Source organism: Scyliorhinus canicula, chromosome 10, assembly GCF_902713615.1.
Source record: "Scyliorhinus canicula chromosome 10, sScyCan1.1, whole genome shotgun sequence".
Classification (NCBI taxonomy): domain Eukaryota; kingdom Metazoa; phylum Chordata; class Chondrichthyes; order Carcharhiniformes; family Scyliorhinidae; genus Scyliorhinus; species Scyliorhinus canicula.
The window spans coordinates 87,485,123-87,506,383 of NC_052155.1; positions in this window are offsets into that span (position 1 = coordinate 87,485,123).

Below are 21,261 nucleotides of genomic sequence, written 5' to 3' on the forward strand. Positions count from 1 at the left end.
CTCTCCTTCCACGCGGACCTCTGCCATCCAGGGGTGACCCGTTTCTATCATTTCATAAAGACCTGCAACCTGCCCTACTCCATCGAGGAAGTCAGGACAGTAACCTGTGACTGCCACATCTGCGCAGAGTGAAAACCGCACATCTACCGCCCTGAGCACGCGCATCTGATCAAAGCATCCCGCCCCTTCGAACGTCTCAGCATAGACTTCAAGGGGCCCCCTTCCCTCTAGCAACCGCAACATTTACTTCCTGACGGTGATCGATGAATACTCCCGCTTCCCCTTCACCATTCCCTGCCCCGACATGACCACATCAACCGTCATTAAGGCCCTCCTCTCCATCTTCTCCCTGTTCGGCTACCCCGCGTACATACATAGCGATCGGGGGTCCTCCTTTATGAGCGACGAGCTGCATCAATTCCTGCTCAGCAGGGGCATTGCCTCTAGCAGGACGACCAGCTATAACCCCTGGGGTAACGGACAGGTCGAGCGGGAGAATGGTACCATCTGGCAGACCATCCTACTGGCCCGCCGGTCCAGAGATCTCCCTATTTCCCGATGGCAAGAGGTTATCCCCGATGCCCTACATTCCATCCACTCCCTCCTCTGTACAACAACTAATCAAACACCTCATGAACGTTTTCTTGTTTTCCCCAGGAAGTCGTCCTCCGGATCCCCTCTCTCGACGTGGCTGGCCGCCTCGGACCCATCTTGCTCCGGAAGCATGTGTGGGTGCACAAGTCCTACCCGTTGGTGGAACAATTCCAGTTACTCCACGCTAACCCGCAGTATGCGTACGTGGAGTACCCCGATGGTCGGCAAGACATGGTCTCCCTCCGGGACCTGGCACCCGCCGGCGTGCGGCCTTCCCCCCCTTCACCACAGACCCCCCCCCCCGCCCCTTTTCCCCCAGCGCCCCACCCAGGCCACCCCTTCCCCATCCATGGCGTCTCCACCACCAGCCCGGGGTACGGAGACAGTTCAAGGACCACCGCTCCCGGAGTCCAGGACGTCAGCTGAACCACCACCATCGGCTGAACCAACGTCACCAACTCCCCTGCGGCGGTCTGCCAGGACGTCACGGGCAACGAAAAGTCTGATCGAGCCCATTTAACTTCAACACCACCATGGACCTTGTATGGACACTATGTACTGTTGCTAAATGTCTGGGCCAGTGGGAAGCCAAGGATACATTTTTTTCTCTCCTTACTACTCATACCACCAGTTCTCCCCCCCCCCCCCAGCTCTCGTTGACACCCCCCCAGCTTCTTTCTCCGCAAGGGGTGAATGTGGTGGTATGATTAGCATAGCTGCCTGCCATTGGTGCAGAACACCGGCTTACCATTGGCCCTGGTCGGTCATGTGCCTCTCGACCGGTTGGTTGAGACCAGTCATGTGACGGCTCCCCGATTGGTCGAGAGGCTGAGTTAACCCCGCCTCCAGGGCAGGGGATGAATACCCAGCACTCCCGGCGGTCGTCCTTCTATTGTAATCGACCGCAGGGCTTAACATCTAGTATATTAAAACCATACTTTTGTTCAGCAACTCGTCTCGCGTTCAATTGATGGTACATCAGGTTCAAATGACAACATTCTGTCCCAGTGGAAAAGGAAGTTTATGTTGTGGGGCCGGCTTATTTTTAAAATCGCATCTTCAACATCCTGACAAGTACTGCACTGAATCTAGATCGAAACGCCATCAATTGTCTTTGGCATCGTGTGTAAATTTTGCTGCTATTTTAGGGGTGCTGTCCAAAGAAGACAATGTACCAATGTATGAAAAGATTTGACCAGAGGCTCTGCAGGAGGAATAGTGGGGTTGTTGGATGGGGGGATTGTTGGGAAGGCATGACTTAATTCAGATGCATTCTTTACTGTAAATGTGGAAAGATGTAAAAATTCTAAATCAATATTCTATATTGTTTGTGGAAGTATTTACTGCCATCTGCTTTAACATCAGCTCTAACATTTAATGAGTTAAAAATTCATTTGTGTAATCGACTAACAGTTTATGATGGATTGATTCTATGCAGAACTACAACGTCACAATAAAGACTTGTATGTACTATCAGCCATTTCTAAATATAAAAAAAGCTGGGCTGGGATTCTCCGATCCCATGCCGGGTCGGAGAATCGGCGGGGGGTGCGAGAATCGCGCCACGCCGCTCCAACGCTGGGCCGCCGATTCTCTGGCGACCGGAGAATCGGCGGCAATCACGCCTGCGCATCACCGGTGCGCCGGTTGTGGGCCGTTGAAAGTGGCCCCGCGGCGATTCTCCGCGCTCGACGGGCCGAGTGCCCGCTGAGTCCCTCCGGCGTGGGTTACCTATGTTCCCACCCGGCGGGACCTCGGAGTTCTGGCAGCCGGGGGCCGCCTGGGTGGGGGATCCGACTCCGGGGGGGGTGCCCTCCACGTTGGCCAGGGCTCTGCCATATTACCTGGCCGGCGCGGAGATGGCAACACACACGCATGCGCGGATTCGCGCCTGCGGCCGTGTCGTGACGGCTTTCGAGTGCTCAGCACTCCACCACCGTACTAGCCACTGGGGAAGGGGTGAATGCCTGGGCCTGGAGGCACGTTGACGCCAGTGTCGTTCGTGCTGCTTTTGACGCCGATGTCAACAATTAGGCCGGTATTCCAGAGAATCTCAGCCCTGATCTTCTGGAGCAGTGACAAGCTGATGTAGAGACTGAAAAGTTTCTGTCAGCTTAAGTCATTCATGATTAGTATATGACTTTAACCAATTTTACAGATATAAAATTGCTCTTCTGGCCCATGTGCCATTGTAATACAATGGAATTCACTCTTTCCGTCGAGGAAGATTTAGAATCTTAGGAGGATTGTGCCACACATACATAATTATGGTATGCTGAGAAAAATCAGTCTGGATCTCAGTAGAGTTGTACTGACGGCCTAAAGTGCAATTTAAATCCAATTTTAGCAGATAATTTGGCATTGAGAAAAATCTAGTCCATATGTTCTGTGCTGCACTTTTGCAAACAGTTTCATCAATGGACGTATGAGAAGCTGCTTCCATTGTTGGAACAATGGGAAAGGTATATCTGGCTTCAAAAATCCAAATCACAGCAATGTTGTTGAACAAAGTCTGCTGAGATTTATGTTGTTGGGTTTCTGAGACTGAATCCTGGAGCCAGCATGTCCTGTAGATGAAACATCACGGTTGAAGCCAGTGTTTTTATTTTTAGTGCACCACTTATGAAATCTAGCTTAGGTGTGCATACAGATTGGAAAAATTATTTGGGATATATGAATCCCTCAAATGCCAGTTATACCAAAACATCATGGGTGGGATTCTCTGAGCCCACGGCGATTGGGAGAATCCCTGTTCGCGACAGTTTTTCGCGCGACGCCGGTCCGACGCCGTTTCGAGATTCTCCCAACAGGCGCAAACGGAGGGGTCGTGATCGGCGGCGAGTGGCCCGGAGAATCGCCGGAGGGGGTCCGTTTAGCGATTCTCCGGGGCCCCGGCGATTCCGCGACCCAGATGGGCCGAATTCCCGACGGCATGATCCCAGGTCACGCTGCCGCCGTTCTAACCTGCTTTTAAAAATCGTGAGCCAGTCGTGGAGGCTCACGATCCGGAAGCAGGAGGTGGGTGGGTCGGCGTGGGGGGACTTCCGGGTGGCAGGACGGGCACGGCCGTGGCTGAGGGGCGAGGGGATGACCGGGGGTGGGCCTCCAGGTTCGTGGGGGGGGAGGGGGAGCGGGGGCAGGAATGCACCGCCGGCCGGGAACCGGCCACCATGGCACGGCGGTGCCTAAGCCACGTCCGCCATTACAGCGGGCAGGCTGATGGGCACTGACCCTGTGCGCTGGCTGAGGGCAACCCCCCTGTACATATGGGTCCCGGACCCCCCTCGGATGGGTCCAGGGCCGCACCCATATCATACCCCAGTGAGGGCAGTGCCAGAATCGGTGGCATAATCACGAGGGACGTGCAACAGGAGTCGGGGCTCAGAGGGTGTGGCCAGGGGTGCGTGTGCATGCGTGTGCGTGGCACAAGCGTGGCGCAACCGGCCAACCAGGGCAGCCATGAAGCCCATGGCATATGGTTGTACAGGGGGCCATGCGCCATGGTAAAACCTGTTGTCTACCCCCCCCCCCCCCCCCCCCCGCCCGCAGATCATAATGTTTGGGCACCAGCCAGCGATGTTGGCCACCGTGGCAGGGGCCGCTGCCCTGCATGCAGCCCTGCTGCAGCATCGGCGCAGGCGGCTCAGAGAGGTGGCGGCAGCAGCAGCAGAGGGATGGGCTGCAGGGGGCCAGGTGGAACCCGCTCAGGCTGCAGGGCCGCCTGCCCGGCGGGTGCAGGCGGAGGAGGACAACAACGGGGGCGAGGCATAGGATAAGGATACCGATGTGGATGGGGAGGGGAGCAGAAAGAGGAGGAAGAGGAGGACGAGGTGCTATGGCGCTGGAGGCGGCTGATGAACATAGAACATAGAACAGTACAGCACAGAACAGGCCCTTCGGCCCTCGATGTTGTGCCGAGCTTTGACCGAAACCAAGATCAAGCTATCCCATTTCCTGTCATTCTGGTGTGCCAGCAAAACTAAAGAGCTGGTCATTGACTTCAGGAAGCAAAGTATTGTACACACCCCTGTCAGCATCAACGGAGCCGAGGTGGAGATGGTGAGCAGTTTAAAATTCCTGGGGGTGCACATCACCAAAAATCTATCCTGGTCCACTCACGTCGACGCTATCACCAAGAAAGCACAACAGTGCCTATACTTCCTCAGGAAAATAAGGAAATTCGGCATGTCCACATTAACCCGTACCAACTTTTACAGATGCACTATAGAAAGCATCCTATCGGGCTGCATCACAGCCTGGTATGGCAACTGCTTGACCCAGGACCGCAAGGAACTTCAGAGAGTCGTGAATACCGCCCAGTCCATCACACGAACCTGCCTCCCATCCATTGATTTCATCTACACCTCCCGCTGCCGGGGGAAAGCGGGCAGCATAATCAAGGATCCCTCCCACCCGGCTTACTCACTTTTCCAACTTCTTCCATCGGGCAGGAGATTCAGAAGTCTGAGAACACGCACGAACAGCCTCAAAAACAGCTTCTTCCCCACTGTCACCAGACTCCTAAATGACCCTCTTATTGACTGACCTCATTAACACTACATCCTGTATGCTTCAACCGATGCCAATGCTTATGTAGTTACATTGTATATCTTGCGTTGCCCTATTATGTATTCTCATGTATTTTCTTGAATTGTTTAATTCCCTTTTCTTCCATGTACTGAATGATCTGTTGAGCTGCTTGCAGAAAAATACTTTTCACTGTACCTCGGTACACGTGACAATAAACAAATCCAAATCCAAATCCAAATTCATGTGCCTATCCAATAACTGTTTGAAATTTCCTAAAGTGTCCGACTCCACTATCACAGCAGGCAGTCCATTCCTTTTTGAGTAAAGAACCTACCTCGGACATCCCTCCTATATCTGCCACCACAAATCTTGTAGTTATGCCCACTTGCAACAGCTACATCCACCCAAGGAAAAAGTCTGAACGTCCACTCTATCCCCCTCATCATCTTATAAACCTCTATTAAGTCGCCTCTCATCCTCCTTTGCTCCAATGAGAAAAGCCCTAGCTCCCTCAAACTTTCCTCATAAGACCTACCCTCCAATCCAGGCATCATCCTGGTGAATCTCCTTTGCACCCTTTCCAATGCTTCCACATCCTTCCTATAATGAGGTGACCAGAACTGCACACAATACTCCAAATGTGGTCTCACCAGGGTCGTGTACAGTTGCAGCATAACCCCGTGGCTCTTAAACTCAAGCCCCCTGTTAATAAACGCTGACACACTATAGGTCTTCTTCATCACTCTATCCACTTGAGTGGCAACCTTCAGAGACCTGTGGACATGAACCCCAGGATATCTCTGTTCCTCCACATTCCTCAGAACCCTGCCGTTGATCCTGTAATCCGCATTCAAATTTGTCCCACCAAAATGAATCACCTTGCACTTATCTGGGTTAAACTCCATCTGCCATTTTTCGGCCCACCTCTGCATCCTATCAATGTCTCTTTGCAGCCTACAACAGCCCTCCACCTCATCCATGACTCCACCAATCTTGATGTCATCAGCAAATTTACTGACCCACCCTTCAGCCCCCTCCTCCAAGTCATTGATAAAAATCACAAATAGCAGAGGACCCAGCGCTGATCCCTGTGGTACACCACTGGTAACTGGTCTGCAGTCTGAAAATTTTCCATCCACCACCACCCTCTGTCTTCTATGTGATAGCCAGTTACTTATCCAGTTGACCAAATTTTCCTCTATCCCACACCTCCTTACTTTCTTCATGAGCCGACCATGGGGAACCTTATCAAACGCAGTTTGATGAGGCCTCACGTCTACCGGCGCCCCATGTCCTTCGAGGACCTGACGGACATGGCAGGATGAGACGCAGGATGTGCCTGGGGATCGTCGCCCATATCTGCCACCTGATGGCACACCTGGCACCGTGTGGAACAGGGGAGGACATGCTATCCCAGTGGCTGTCAAGGTTACGATCGCCCTGAACTTCTACCCGACGGGGTTGTTCCAGTTGCCGAGTGGGGATCTCTCTGGCATTTCCCAGACATTGGTGCACCAGTGCATCCGTGCAGTGACTGATGCCCTGTACGACATCACGGCCCGCTGCATCCAGTTCCCTGTGGACCAGGCCCACCAGAATGCCCGGGCAGTGGGATTCGCAGCCGTGGCCAGGATACCCATGGTCCAGGGGGCGATCAATGGGGTGCACGTCGCCATGTGGCCACCAGCGGAGAACAGGGACGTGTTCATGAACAGGAAGGGGACCTACTCCATGAACATTCAGGTGGTCTGCGACCACCAGATGAAGATCCTGCACGTCTACGCCCGGTACCCGGGCAGTGTACATGATGTGTTTATCCTGGCATAATCGTTCATCGCCGCCATGTTCAAGGAACGCCCCTCCTCGGCTGAGGGGAAGGTTGCTGGGCGACAAAGGTTACCCGTTGCGGTCATGGCTGATGACGCCTATACGGAGGCCACAGACTGACGTGGAGACCCGCTACAATGAGGTCCATGCAGCAACCAGGGTTGTGGTCGAGAGGTGCTTTGGGCTGCTGAAGATGCGCTTCAGGTGCCTGGCCACTCTGGAGGGACCCTCCAGTACCCGTCGGAGAGGGCCGGCCCCATCGTTATGATCTGCTGCATCCTCCACAATATAGCCCAGCCGAGGGGCGATGTGTTGGAGGAGGAGGAGGGGCAGAGGGGGAACCCGGGAAAGAGCCCGGCTCTCCAGATGAGGAGGATGGAGAGGAGGGGGGGGGCAATTGACGGGATATGGAGGCTGGATATGGACGGGAGGCTGCACGACCTCAGCGGTTTGGCCAGCGAGCACGGGGGGGGCGTTGATCGCCGCACATTTCACCGACTAGGCGGTAGGGGCTCGCTGAGCACGGGCACTGAGCACACTATATGGCACCACCTCACCACCTCACACCCCCACCTCCCACTCATGAGGCGCACCACCCACACCACCCACCACCCTTACCTCCCACACGACCTCATGCACCACACCCCTCCATTACACATCCACCTACGGCATAACGGGCTGGGCTCACACGGTTGCTTGTGGAAGCAGGTGTGTTTGATGCCATGGAGGATGATGACCAACCCGCTCTGCCTTGAGCTGTGAGACAATCGTTAGACAATGTCTGAGTCTGACTCATGGGCACATTTACGCCCTCTACCTGGGTGGTCCCTGTATGCTGGCTGGACACTCCATCACCCTGTCGAACCGCTGGGGGTGGCATGGCGTGGACATCCGGGGGGGGGGGGGGGGGGGGGGGGGTGCATAATACACCCACCGGGGCTCAAATTCCCTTACCCCTAGACCACCGTGGCACTCAGTTCCCTACCCGACCCCGCTGGCATCGGACATCGCACAGAGTCAGCTTGCATTGGTGTAACAGTGAGTTTAATTAGAAACATTACATACACGTGCCCTAGCGCCTATAACTAAGATGTGTCCTGCACCCGTGCCAACTTACTAGGTGTCTAACTTCCTGGCCTTACGGGCCCCACCACTCCGTCTCTGCGCCTCCCCTGACGGTGCAGCAGGAGTGGAGGCGGACTGCTGGGACTCCTGCCCAGCGGCTTGGCTCTCTGTTGGCGCTCGTTTCCTGGGGCGGACCGGCCTGGATGAGTCAGGCTGCTCCTCGGGCGTCCTGGATGGCGTGGTGCCACCCTGTTTTGCCCGCTGACCACCAGATGCACCAGGGACGGAACGGGGGGAGTCCGAGGTGCTGCGGTGTTCCGGGACCTCCCTTGCAGGAGGCACCGGCACAGGCCCCAGCCCATCCTCCTCCCTCGGGGTGCCCGGTGGTCCCCGGGCCTCTCCATGGGACGGTGGTGTGAGCGGAGACAAGCCCCGAGGCACCACCGACACCTGGCGCTGCCAGTCCTGGAGGCCTGCTGTGGTATCGACCAGGGTCCTAACGTCAGTAGCGATAAGAGTTGAGGGATTGGGCCATCCCCGTCTGGGACTGCGCCACCTCCCTCTGGGCCTGTGCGACGCCATCCAGCACGTGGGCAAGGTGGTCGATGCTCTCAGCGATGGCCTGCTGAGACTCAGCAAGACTGCGGAGCGCAGATGCAATCTCCAGCTGGCTCTGGCACATGGCTGCCTGTGAGAGGGCAGCCCTGTCCTGGGCCACGGATGATGCATGCACATGAAGCCCCACACCTTGCATAACCTGACCCATGGCCGACACCATTGCTCCCATTGCCTCCACTGCGGACGCCACCCGTGCGGTGTCGGCCTGGGTGGCAGGCATGACCGGCACCACTCCCTGCTCCTGGATGTGGATGGACTCCTCCACCTGCGTCTGCAGCTGCTGGAAGCCGGCCGTCATCCTGTTGTCCAGTCCCTGGGTGTCTAACTGCATCGGGTGTATGGGTGGGTCTGGTAAGTCCAGGAACCCAGGAACCGTCTGGACGGCAGCTGTTTGCTGGGGCTGGGCTGCCCTCTGACCGTCCGGCCCCTCGGCTGCTCCTACCTCCACCTGCTGTACCCGTACGGCTGTGTGGTGCACACCAGTCAGTGTCCCAGAAGCCTCATCACAAAAGTGCCCAACTGAGGTGATAGTCTCTGCGATGGTGGAGGGTGTGGGTGGCAGCAGTGCTGAGAAGTCAAAGTCGTCGTCGGAGCTAAAGTCCGGGGTCTCCTGCGTCGACCCCTGGCCCGATGGGCCCTGAGTTGCACCTGTCTGCGTGCACTATCCGGTCTGTCAGCCCTTTGGGTTGGTGTGCTCTGTGTGTCAGTCCTCTGTGTGTCAATCCTCTGTGTGTCAGTGTCCTCGGTGTTGTGTGCATCTGGGTCCTGGGTATCCGTGTCCTGGCTTTCGGTGTCCTGGGTGTCCGTCCTCTGTGAGTCAGTGCCCTGGGGGTCAGTCCTCTGTGTCTCAGTGTCCTGGGTCTCTGTGTCAGTGGATGGGCTTCCATGGTGTTTGGCCTCCCCGCCGTGGCCTGCGTCCCTGGGGGCCAGTGCGCCTGGCATTGGCCGTGGGCCTGCAATGCCAAACGGGCCGGGACCACTGGCAGCTGGTCCTGGGCAGCACGGTAGCATTGTGGATAGCACAATTGCTTCACAGCTCCAGGGTCCCAGGTTTGATTCCTGCTTGGGTCACTGTCTGTGCGGAGTCTGCACATCCTCCCCATGTCTGCGTGGGTTTCCTCCGGGTGCTCCGGTTTCCTCCACAGTCCAAAGATGTGCATATTAGGTGGGTTGGCCGTGCTAAATTGCCCTTAGTGTCCAAAATTGCCCTTAGTGTTGGGTGGGGTTACTGGGTTATGGGGATAGGGTGGAGGTGTTGACCTTGGGTAGGGCGCTCTTTCCAAGAGCCGATGCAGACTCGATGGGCTGAATGACCTCCTTCTGCACTGTAAATTCTATGAAAGACACAAGACAGCATGTATCATTAGACAGACGGCCGGCGAGGAGGGGTTGGAGTGGGGCATGGGGTGAGGAGGTGCAGTGGGGCATGGGGTGAGCAGGTGCAGTGGGGCATAGGGGAGATGGGGTGAGGGGGGGAAGTGTCAGGCAGGGAGTTTCACTTGCTGGTTCGCGTCAGACCTGACAGCCGGCAACCCGTCGGTCCTCGGCTCCGCCTACGTGGTCCAATGCCCTCTGCTAATGGATGGTGAGCGGGTGCAGTACAGGTGGACCCCCTCTGGTTCACTCCCACTCCCTGGGGTTGTGGACAGTCTTCTCCTGGGGGGGCATCATGTGCGTCAGGTAGGGGGTTGCGCCGTCTCTCTGGGGGGGGTGGGGGGGGCACCTTTCACATGTGTGGGTGGTATGCGGGGGTGGTGCCAGGGGCACATCACTGTGTACTCATCCTGCCTGTCCTCGTAAGGTCGTGCATCCTCTTCCGACACTGGTCGCCGGTGCGTGAGGTGTGCCCCATGGCGCTGGTGGCATTGCCCACCTCCCTCCACAAATGCTGGACGGTGCTGCACGGGTGGTGGTGTCCACATCTGGGGCACAGGACCGCCCTCCTCTCCTCCACGGTGTCCAGCAGCGTGTCCAGGTCGTGGTCCCTGAACCTCGGGGCGGCATTGCGGGCGGCGGCCATCTTGCGGGTCTCGGGACTCCATGCCGCTCGTGCACCTTTAGCAATTCGTTCCGGCGTCATTGACGTGTCGCGCCTATCCGGCGCCGGTCTGGGGCCGCTCCCACCCGGCTTCTTGCCGCACCAGTGCTGGCCCCTTTTGCGGGCCAGAATCACGACAGCGGCCCGTTCACACCGTCATAAAACTCTCCGGGTGTTACGACGCCGTCAACGCCTAGCCGCTGGATCGGAGAATCCCGCCCCACGTTTGTCAAGCCTCATGACATGATCTAATGAAGAACTAGTGACTATTCTCCTTGGGGCGAAGTAAACAGTGTTGTATTGCTCCAAGATGACCGAACATATCAACATAATGCCTCAACTGGGTAGATTTGAAAATTCCAGGGCACTACTGAATGAAACTTGAAGGTATAGAGCTGTCACCCGGCTCCAGTCAGAAATGGAAACAATGTGCGGAGGTTTGGGGGGAAAATGGCACCCAGTCATGATGCTCATTAAGAACGAATAGGCACAATGGACCAAATGGCTTCCTTCTGTGCCGTAACAATTCTGTGATTCTGTGAACTGTGATCTAATGGACTAATGCCATTGCTCCTAGATGGACAAACACCGGGAAGCTAACCAGTAATAGACGCTAGTAGGCTGCATGATTTTAACTGGTTAAAATCTAGTAATACTCCTGTGCACATTTGCATGGTTGATTAAAACCTGTGCCGAAACATTTTGGAGTTAAATAATTCTTTTATACTGCCCAGGTTTTCAATCTCAGGTTAATGGATCCTCAGGGATACCTGAATCCAGGATATATGTTGTAATTTGCTTCCTCTCCTCAAACCCTGGGCTGGATTCACCCATTTGGAAACTAAGTGTTGATGCCGGCGTGGGAACTGTGACGTCTTATGTCGCAAAAACCGGCGCCGAATCCTCAACCATCCTGTGACCGGTGAGGGGCTAGGAACCACGCGGGTAAAACCCCCGGTTCCCACAACAAAAACGGCTGCAGAATGGCCGGGTCCATGCCACGCATGCGCATGTCAACAACTTGCAGCGGTTACGCCGTAAAACATGGCACCGGCCATGCGAGGACCCGGCCTGCGGTCGGGAACTTAGCCCATAAGGAGAGGAGCATCGGGGGATGACCTTCAGGTAACACGCTAATGCCGTTCGAATAGCGCACAACGTGATGATGCCATTTTGGAAGGGGCGGAGGATAGAAAACCAGCGTCAAACCGGCGCCGCCCCCAATTTGGGTGTCAGAAGGGATTCTCCGCCCAATCACTGATTACGATATTGGAGTCAGGCAATGGTGAGTCCCGACTCCTAACTTTCAAAATTCAAAACCACCATTCATCTCACCCTCCTCAAATAATCTATCAAAACTCTGGGTGCCTTGTACAAATTGCTCCAATTTTCCTTTCCAAAATTCTTGACATGTGGCTTACTCTCAGATCTGTGTTCACCTCGCCCACCAATTCTTATTTGAATCCATCCAATCAACTTACTGCACTGAAAGACGCAAAATAGAGGCACACATGATATTCCATATTATTGTGATTATGTTGCCTTAGTCTTCTCCAATCTCTCTGTAGCCATTGACAACTCCATCTTCCTTAACATATTTCCTGTGTTGTCAATGGCTCAATAGCACTTCCCTTGCTTGTCTGGAAATGTATCTATCCAATCATTGTCAGACATTTTCGAACAGCAACTCCTCCTACATTTTCACCATAATCTGCAGAGAATCCGAGGATCTACCCATCTTCGTTCTCATTCACATTCGGCAACATAACCCAAGGACAGGAGGCTGGATCTTGTTTCTGCTTCTGATGCTGAGTGAGCGTTGGCCGGGTGGCCTAAACTGGAGGCATACCGGGAGGCAATTTTAAATGTACCAGGCCATTTGTGACAGCTGCCATGGGGCAGGAAATGTGGTGGGTCACGATTCAATGCTCACATAAAGTGGCACTACTGAAAATGCTATTTACTCTGACATCGGTATTTTCAAGCGGCTGAGTCCCTGAGGACTGTGGGAACCATTTCAGGTGAGCCATTTTTTTTGACCCTTGGGTGATGCCTGCTGTGAAACTGGGGAGCTTTTTGCTAAATGAACATATGAATTTGGAGCAGGAATGGACCATTCGTTCCCATCGATCCTGGTCTGTCATTCAAGAAGATCACGACTGATTTGATTGTGGCCTCAACTCCACATTCCGCCGACCCCAATAACATTTGACTTCCTTCTTCGCCGAGAATCTGTCTGCCTCTGCCTTAAAAATATTAAATGACCCTGGCTTCAACATTGTCTGGGGAAGAGAGTTCCAAAGATTTCCAATTCTGAGAGAAAGCAGTTCTTCTCACCTCTGTCTTAAATGGGAGACACCTTTTTTAAAACTGTGGCCCCCCCAGATCTAATCTCTCCCACAAAGGTAAATATCCTTCCAGCATCCATCATGTAATATAGCCTCAGCATCATTTAAAATGCCTTGTCAACTTCAAATGTCATAGTGTAATGGTGTCTGGTGATTAAAGTATGTTTTTCAAGCAATTAATGTAATCATAAGGCTTTGTTCTTAAAAGGTAAGTTACTATTAGATTTAGAGTTATTGTCATGTGTACTGAGGTGCACTTAAAAGTATTGCTCTGCGTATAGTCCAGGCTGATCGCTTACGCATACTGTAAATACACAATGTAAATACATAAACATAGACATTGGGTGCAGCATAAGGAATATAGTGCTACAACAGTAGAGAAGTTGTGCGGAGAGATCAGTTCAGTCCATAAGAGGGTCATCCAGGAGTCTGGTAACAGAGGGGAAGAAGCTGTTTTTGAATCTATTATTACGTGTTCTCAGACTTTTGTACTTTCTGCCCGATGGAAGAGGTTGGAAGAGAGAATAACCCGGGTGGGAGGGGTCTTTGATTATGCTGCCCGCTTTCCCAAGTCAACAGGAGGTGTAAACAGAGTCAATGGATGGGAGGCAGGCTTGCAGGATGGACTCGGCTGTGTTCATGACTCTCTGTAGTTTTGTATGGTCTTGGGCCGGGCAGTTGCCACACTAGGCAGTGATGCAGCCAGATAGGATGCTTTCTAACATTGGTAATAGACATTGTGGGCATGCCAAATTTCATTAATTTCCAGAGGAAGTATAGGTGCTGTTGTGCTTTCTTGGTCGTTGCGTCGATGTAGGTGCACCAGGACAGATTGTCGTTGATGTTTACACATAGGAACTTGAAGTTGTCAACTACAGCCACCTCAGCAACATTGAGACAGACAGCGACTTTGCTTCCTGAAGTCATTGACCAGCTCCTTAGTTTTGCTGACATTGAGGGAGAGATTGTTGTCATTGCACCATGCCACTAAGCTCTCGATCTCCCTCCTGCACTCTGACTCATTCTTGTTTATTAAATTGACCAGCACTTCTGGTGGCAGTCATGGCGGTCGCACATTTGATAGTTTGTGGGCGGGATTCTCCGCTGGCGTGATTCTCCGTTTTGCTGGCGCCCGGGGGTTTCCTGACGGCATGGGGCTGCCCCACAATGGGAAACCCCATTGACCGGCCGGTGTAACTGAGAATCCTGCCGGCGGGTCGAGGCAGAAATGTGGCGGGGCGGAGAATCCCACCCCCTGCCTGTGACGGACGTTTGTATCATATCATAGAATTTACAGTGCAGAAGGAGGCCATTCGGCCCATCGAGTCTGCACCGGCTCCTGGAAAGAGCACCCTACCCAAGGTCAACACCTCCACCCTATCCCCATAACCTAGTAACCCCACCCAACACTAAGGGCAATTTTGGACACTAAGGGCAATTTATCATGGCCAATCCACCTAACCTGCATAGCTTTGGACTGTGGGAGGAAACCGGAGCACCCGGAGGAAACCCATGCACACACGGGGAGGATGTGCAAACTCCTCACAGACAGTGACCCAAGTCGGAATCGAACATGGGACCCTGGAGCTGTGAAGCAATTGTGCTATCCACAATGCTACCGTACTGCCCTTTTTCTCCCAGTTTTTTCTGAATTTTATGGGATGAATCGGTGGAGAGTGAGAGGGTGAGGAGAAATCCCCCTCCAGTGTATGGAGAATTGGACCAGAAGTGGCCGTGTAAGAAGACAAAGCTCTACAAGAAAGACGCAAGCAGAGCTGGCAACTCGCGAAAGCATGGCAGAGAAGCAGGGCCGTGGGGAGACGGCACAGTGGTCGACGGAGCAGCCGGTGAAGGTTTTTGAAGATTGCTTCGCCAAGCTTAAGAAGGTCAAGCTGGACCCGATCAAGGCTTTGATTGATCAGGTGGAGCAGAATCAAGAAATGCACGGACTGGCGATCCAGGAGGTGGAGAAAAAGGTGTCCAAGCATGAGGAATACCTAACCGTGCTGGAGACCAAGGCGGAGATGATGAATGACCACCAGAAAAGAATGCCGTAGAAGCTGGAGGACTTGGAGAACAGGTCCAGGAGGCAGATTCTGAGAATCGTTGGCCTCCCTGAGGGCAGTTAGGGATCGGATGCGAGGGCATATGCGGCGAACATGCTGGAGACGTTGATGGGGGCTAAGGAGTTCCTTCAGCCCCTGGAAGTGGATAGAGCACACAAAGCCCTTGCAAAGAAGCCACGAGCGAATGAGCCGTCGAGGGCGATGGTGTTAAGTATGCACCGATTCCTGGACAAGGAACATGTTCTGCGGTGGGCCAAGAAAGAACGGAGCAGCAGGTGGGAGAATTGTGAGCTGCGCATTTATCAAGACCTGGGCGCGGATTTGGCCAAAGGCTACCAGGTTTAATCGGGCAAAATCGGCCCTCTTTAAGAAGGGGGCGAAGTTTGGGATGTTATTCCAGCGCGTCTGTGGGCCACATATGAGGACCGGGAATTTTATTTCGAAACACCAGATGATGCATTGACTTTCATCAGGGAAAAAATACTGGATATGAATAATTAGTGTTATGTGCAATAAGGGTCTGTTTCGATGGTTAAAGTTAACTTTGTCTTACTGGGAGTGGATGGGGGGGGGGGGGGGGGGGGGGGGTTCTGTGGTTGTTTTTTCTGTGGTTGTTTTTCCACTGTTTTTTCTGTTGTTTGTTTACTGGGGAATGCGATGCTTTGACTATGTTTGTCCAAGTGGGGGGAGAGGTGAGAGAACAATGGGGAGACAGTCTGTTTGGTGCCATGTATGGGAGCTATCAGGTCAGCTGGGTCAGTGGGGGGGGGGGGGGGGGGGGAGGGGATGGAGTGGGGGGAAGTCCCCCAACCAGGCTGATTACATAGTACGGTAGAGGGCTGCACGGGCCGGTCAAGAGGGCTTGCGTGTTCACACATTTGAGGGGGCTGAATGTGGATGTGGCAATGTTACAAGAGGCACACCTAAAGGTTACAGACCAGACTATATTGAAAAAGGGGTGGGTTAGTCAAGTATTCCACTCAGGGCTGGACTCAAAGACCAGGGGGGTAGCGATTTTGATTAACTAACAGGTGGCATTCGAGGCAGGGAGAATCGTTCGTGTCGGATACGGAGGGCAGCTACAGAATGGTGAGTGGGAAACTGGAGGGGGTGCGGCGTCCTCATGAATTGTATTGGGACGATGTGGAATTGATGAGGCGGGTGTTAGGTAACATCCCAGACTTAGAGTCACATAACCTGATCATGCGGGGAGATTTTAACACAGTCATTGATCCAGAATTGGACTGGTCACAATCCAGGACAGGGAGGGTGCCTGCCGCAGCAAAGGAATTGAAGGGATTTATGGAACAGTAGGGGGGAGTAGACCCATGGAGGTTTGCATGACCAAGGGCAAAGGAGTTTTCCTTTTTCTCACATGTCCACAAGCTATACCCTCGGATCGACATTTTTGTTCTGAGCAGGGTTCTAATACTGGGGTGGTGGATACTGAGTACTCGGCAATGGCTCTGTTGGATTATGCCCCACATTGGGTGGATCTACGGGTTAGCTTGGAGAGAGGACAATGCCTGCTATGGAGGCTGGATGTGGGGTTGTTAGCAGATGCAGCGGTCTGCGGGCGGGTGAACAAGTCCATCCAGAACTACCTGGAAACAAATGATACGGGGAGATCTGGGAAGCTTTGAAGGCAGTGGTCAGAGGGGAATTAATCTTGATACAGGCCCACAGAGAAAAGGTGGAACAGGCTGAGAGAGATATGTTAGTTGAGGAGATACTCCAGGTGGACAGGAGATGCTCGGAGGTCCCGGACACGGGGCTACTGAGGGAGCAGCGGAGATTACAGGCGGAGTTTGGGCTGTTGACTACAGGGAAAGCGGTGGAACAGCTGAGGAAGGCAAGAGAGGCGATCTATGAGGATGGGGAAAAGGCAAGCAGAATGTTAGCACACCAGCTCAGAAAAAGGGAGGCGGCCAGGGAGATAGGGAGAGTAAAGAGTAGAGGTGGGATCACGGTCCTGGACTCAATGGGGGTGTATGAGGTGTTTAAGGACTTTTACAGCAAATTATATTAGTCGGAACCCCCGACTGGGGTGGAGAGGATGGGTTTTTGGGTCAGTTTAGGTTCCCAAGGGTGGATGAGGATCTGGTGGAAGGGCTGTGAACCCCAATTGAAATTGACAAAATAATGGAGGGTCTGGAGGGCATGCAGTCGGGCAAGGTCCCGGGGCCGGATGGCTACCCGGTGGAATTCTATACGAAGTTTTCGGAGATATTGAGCCCACTGCTGGTGAGGACATTTAATGAAGCAAGAGAGAAGGGAGTCCGCCCCCCAACAATGTCGCAAGCCTCGATTTCATTGATCCTGAAATGGGGGAATGATCTGGAGCAATGCGGGTCATACAGGCCGATTTCTCTATTGAATGTGGACACCAAACTGCTGGCTAAGATACTGGCCACAAGGATAGAGGACTGTGTCCTGGGGGTGATAGGAGAAGACCAGACGGGATTTGTAAAGGGCAGGCAACTCATGGTTAATGTTCGAAAGCTTTTAAATGTTATTATGATGCCCTCAGAAGGAGAGGACATGGAAGTGGTGGTCGCGATGGATGCGGAGAAGGCTTTTGATCGGGTGGAGTGGGAGTACCTGTGAGAGGCGCTGGAAAGGCTTGGGTTTGGTGAGGGCTTCATTGACTGGGTGCTGTTGCTTTATCAGGCACCAGTAGCTACAGTGCGTCCGAACAGGTTGAGGTCGCGGGATTTTAAACTACACCGAGGGCCGAGACAAGGGTGTCCCCTCTCCCTGCTACTATTTGTTCTGGCCATAGAGCCACTGGCCATGGCATTAAGAACCTCTAGGAATTGGAAAGGGCTGGTTTGGGGGGGGGGGGGGGGGGGGGGGGGGGCGGTTAGCACCGGGTCTCGCTATACACAGATGACCTGTTCTTGTACATTTCAGACCCATTGGAGGGGATAGGAGAAGTCATGCGGATCCCAGGGGAATTTGGTAATTTTTTGTGGCATAAATTGAACATGGGGAAAAGCGAGATGTTCGTGATACAGGCGAGAAGACAGGAGAAGAGACTGGGAGAGCTGCCGCTTAGAATGGTAGGAAGGAGCTTTCGATATCTGGGAATCCAGGTGGCTCAGGAATGGGAGGCACTGCACAAGTTAAACCTATCCCAGCTGGTAGAACAAATGGAAGGGGACTTTAAGAGATGGGACATGCTCCCGCTATCACTGGCGGGGAGGGTACAGACCGTGAAAATGACGGTCCTCCCCAGATTTCTGTTTGTCTTTCAGTGCCTCCCCATCTTCATCCCGAGGGCCTTTTTTAAACAGGTAAATAAGGTTATTTTGGTCTTTGTGTGGGCGGGTAAAACCCCGCGAGTGAAGAAAGTATTGCTGGAGTGCAGTTGAGGGGAAGATGGGTTGGCGCTGCCAAACTTTTATAATTACTACTGGGTGGCTAATATAGCCATGATTAGGAAGTGAGTAGTGGGGGAGGCGTCGGCATGGGAGCGGATGGAGGCGGCGTCATGTAAAGACACAGGTCTGGGAGCACTGATATCGGCACCTCTTCCATTCTCGCCTGCCTGATACTCCACAGTCCAGTGGTGGTGGCGGCTCTGAGAATCTGGGGGCAGTGGGGGAGATATAAGAGAGTGGAGGGAGCATCGGTTTGGATCCCGATTTATAATAACCATCGGTTTGTACCGGGTAGGCTGGATGGTGGGTTCCGGAGATGGCAAAGGGCAGGAATTGGAAGGATGGGGGATCTATTTATACATGGGAGCTTTCCCAGCTTGAAAGCCTTGGAGGATAAATTTGAATTACCAGCAGGGAACGGGTTTAGGTATTGCAGGTACGAGACTTCTCGAGAAGGCAGGTTCCGGCCTCCCCGCTGCTGCCGCCACGGGGGATAGAGGACAGAGTAGTCTCCAGTACATGGGTGGGAGATGGGAAGGTATCAGATATCTACCAGGAACTTTCAGAGGCAGAGGAAACTCCGGGGGAGGAGCTCAACGGCAAGTGGGAAGACGAGCTAGGTGGAGAGGTAGAGGCCGGTTTGTGAGCGGATACCCTCAGCAGGGTTAATACATGTTCATCCTGTGCCAGGCTTAGCCTGATACAGTTTAAGGTAGTCCACCAGGCACATGATGGTGGCCCAGATGAGCAACTTCTTTGGGGTAGAGGACAGGTATGCGAGGTGTGTGGGAAGCCCAGCAAATCATACCCACATGTTTTGGGCATGCCCGAAGCGTAGAGGGTTTTGGCAGGGTTTTGCTAAGGCAATGTCCACGGTACTAAAACACGGGTGGTGCCGAGTCCGGAGGTGGCGAACTTTGGAGTGTTGGAAGAGCCGGGAGTCCAAGGTGCAAGAGGCCGACGATTTGGCCTTTGCCTCCCTGGTAGCCCGGAGACGGATCTTATTAATGTGGAGGGACTCAAAGCCCCCGAGTGCAGAGATCTGGGTTAGTGACGTGGCTGGGTTTCTCAGTCTCGAGAAAATAAAGATCACCTTAAGAGGATCAATGTTAGGGTTCACCCGGAGGTGGCAGCCATTCGGCGACTTTCTCGGGAAAAATTAAAATGTCAGCAGAAACAGAATTCCAAAGCGGGGGGAGGGCCAGACTGTTGTTTTATGGTTGGGATGTGTGAAGATTGTGATGGGGGTGTAAATGTTTATTGTACCATGTTTATGTCGCTGTTATTGTTATTATTATAAAAATTGCAAATACCCTAATAAAAATATGTAATAGAAAAAATTTAATTGACCAGCATTGTGTAAGTGTTCACAAACATTAGGGTAGTTTATCCCATGGATAAAGTCCTCTTATGCATTCAACAGTATTGTGAATCTAATTTAAATGGTTCATCTATACCCTGTTGTTTGAGTTTTACATTGAATTAAAGTTCAGAAATCAGTTGAGACTTATTTGATTGAAACTGGGAGCATGGGAAACATATTGGGGGCACAGAAAGTGCATGAGGAGTGTGTGGGGTTGAGATGGCTAGCATGCCTCACAGACATTTTGGCACTGAGGTAGATGTCCCAGTTTGGACGCAGGCCTTCTAACCTGTCAGCCTTGAGAAGCAATTGCAACAACTCGAGCCTGCCCCTGTCCTGGAAAGCAATAATTCTGAGCAAATGGGCTGACTTTCAGGAGTTGAGAATGAAATGTTGGGAAATGGCCTGAGTCACACTTCCTGACTGATCGGGGAAATTCCTGCCCATGGGATCAGCTATGATCTATACATAAATGCTAGCCAGCTGTGTCTCTTCACCAGCTCTTTACCCGCTAATAACTCTTGTACTGCTAGCCTGATTTGCCAACATCTAATCTGGTTGAAGTCATAATTTCCTTCAGTTAAATGTTCAGAAAACCAGAACAATCCTCGTTTACCCCATCACAAGATCCATAGTCATGCCAGTGGCTCCATTCCTATTTCCTAGGTTAATACTCAAGCTGAACCAGACTCTGGGTGGTGGTTACATACCAATCATAAAGATGGTTTATTTCCTACACCATTACACCAGCCACCTCTTGCCACTCATACTATTGTGACCCCCAGTGTTGATTATTCTCATGTTCCCCTAGCAGTCTCACAACAACAACAAAAGCAACAACAGCTCATACAGCACACATTGCAATGCATCCCAAGGAACTTCATGGGAACATGTTGAAACAATGGGCGTGATTCTCCGGAAAGGTTTCTAAGCATGGTAGCGAGCGGGAATTGCCGTGGGCTTCCCGGTGCTCAGCCCAGCAAGGTGGTCAACGTTATTCAATGTTAATTGGTCCACTTAATAAGGCTTCACGGGCTTTTCGCCCCAAATGACAGCTGACCAGCTGATTCGCCGGGACCGCGTTCGCAGTCCCCTGCTAACAAGGTCAAGCAGCACTTAAGCTGCACTTGCTCAGCCAATCCCAGCAGCTCGCAACAATGATGCCAAGGAGACCAGCCCCAAGATTCAGGGATGCTGAATTGGTTCGCGCCCAATCGTGGTGCAGGGCGTTTATCCTGATTTCTCGTGTTGATTACGGGTGTATGCGGTGTGAAGGGTGTGCACCATTTTACCGTGTTGTCACGTTTTCCTGATTCTATCCTGTTTCCCCTCGGTCTCTGGGGGGGACTATGTGAGTATCTCGTGCTGATTAATGATATATTAAGCCAGCTGCGATGTCATTCTCCTGTTCCATTCTGCACTGGTATCA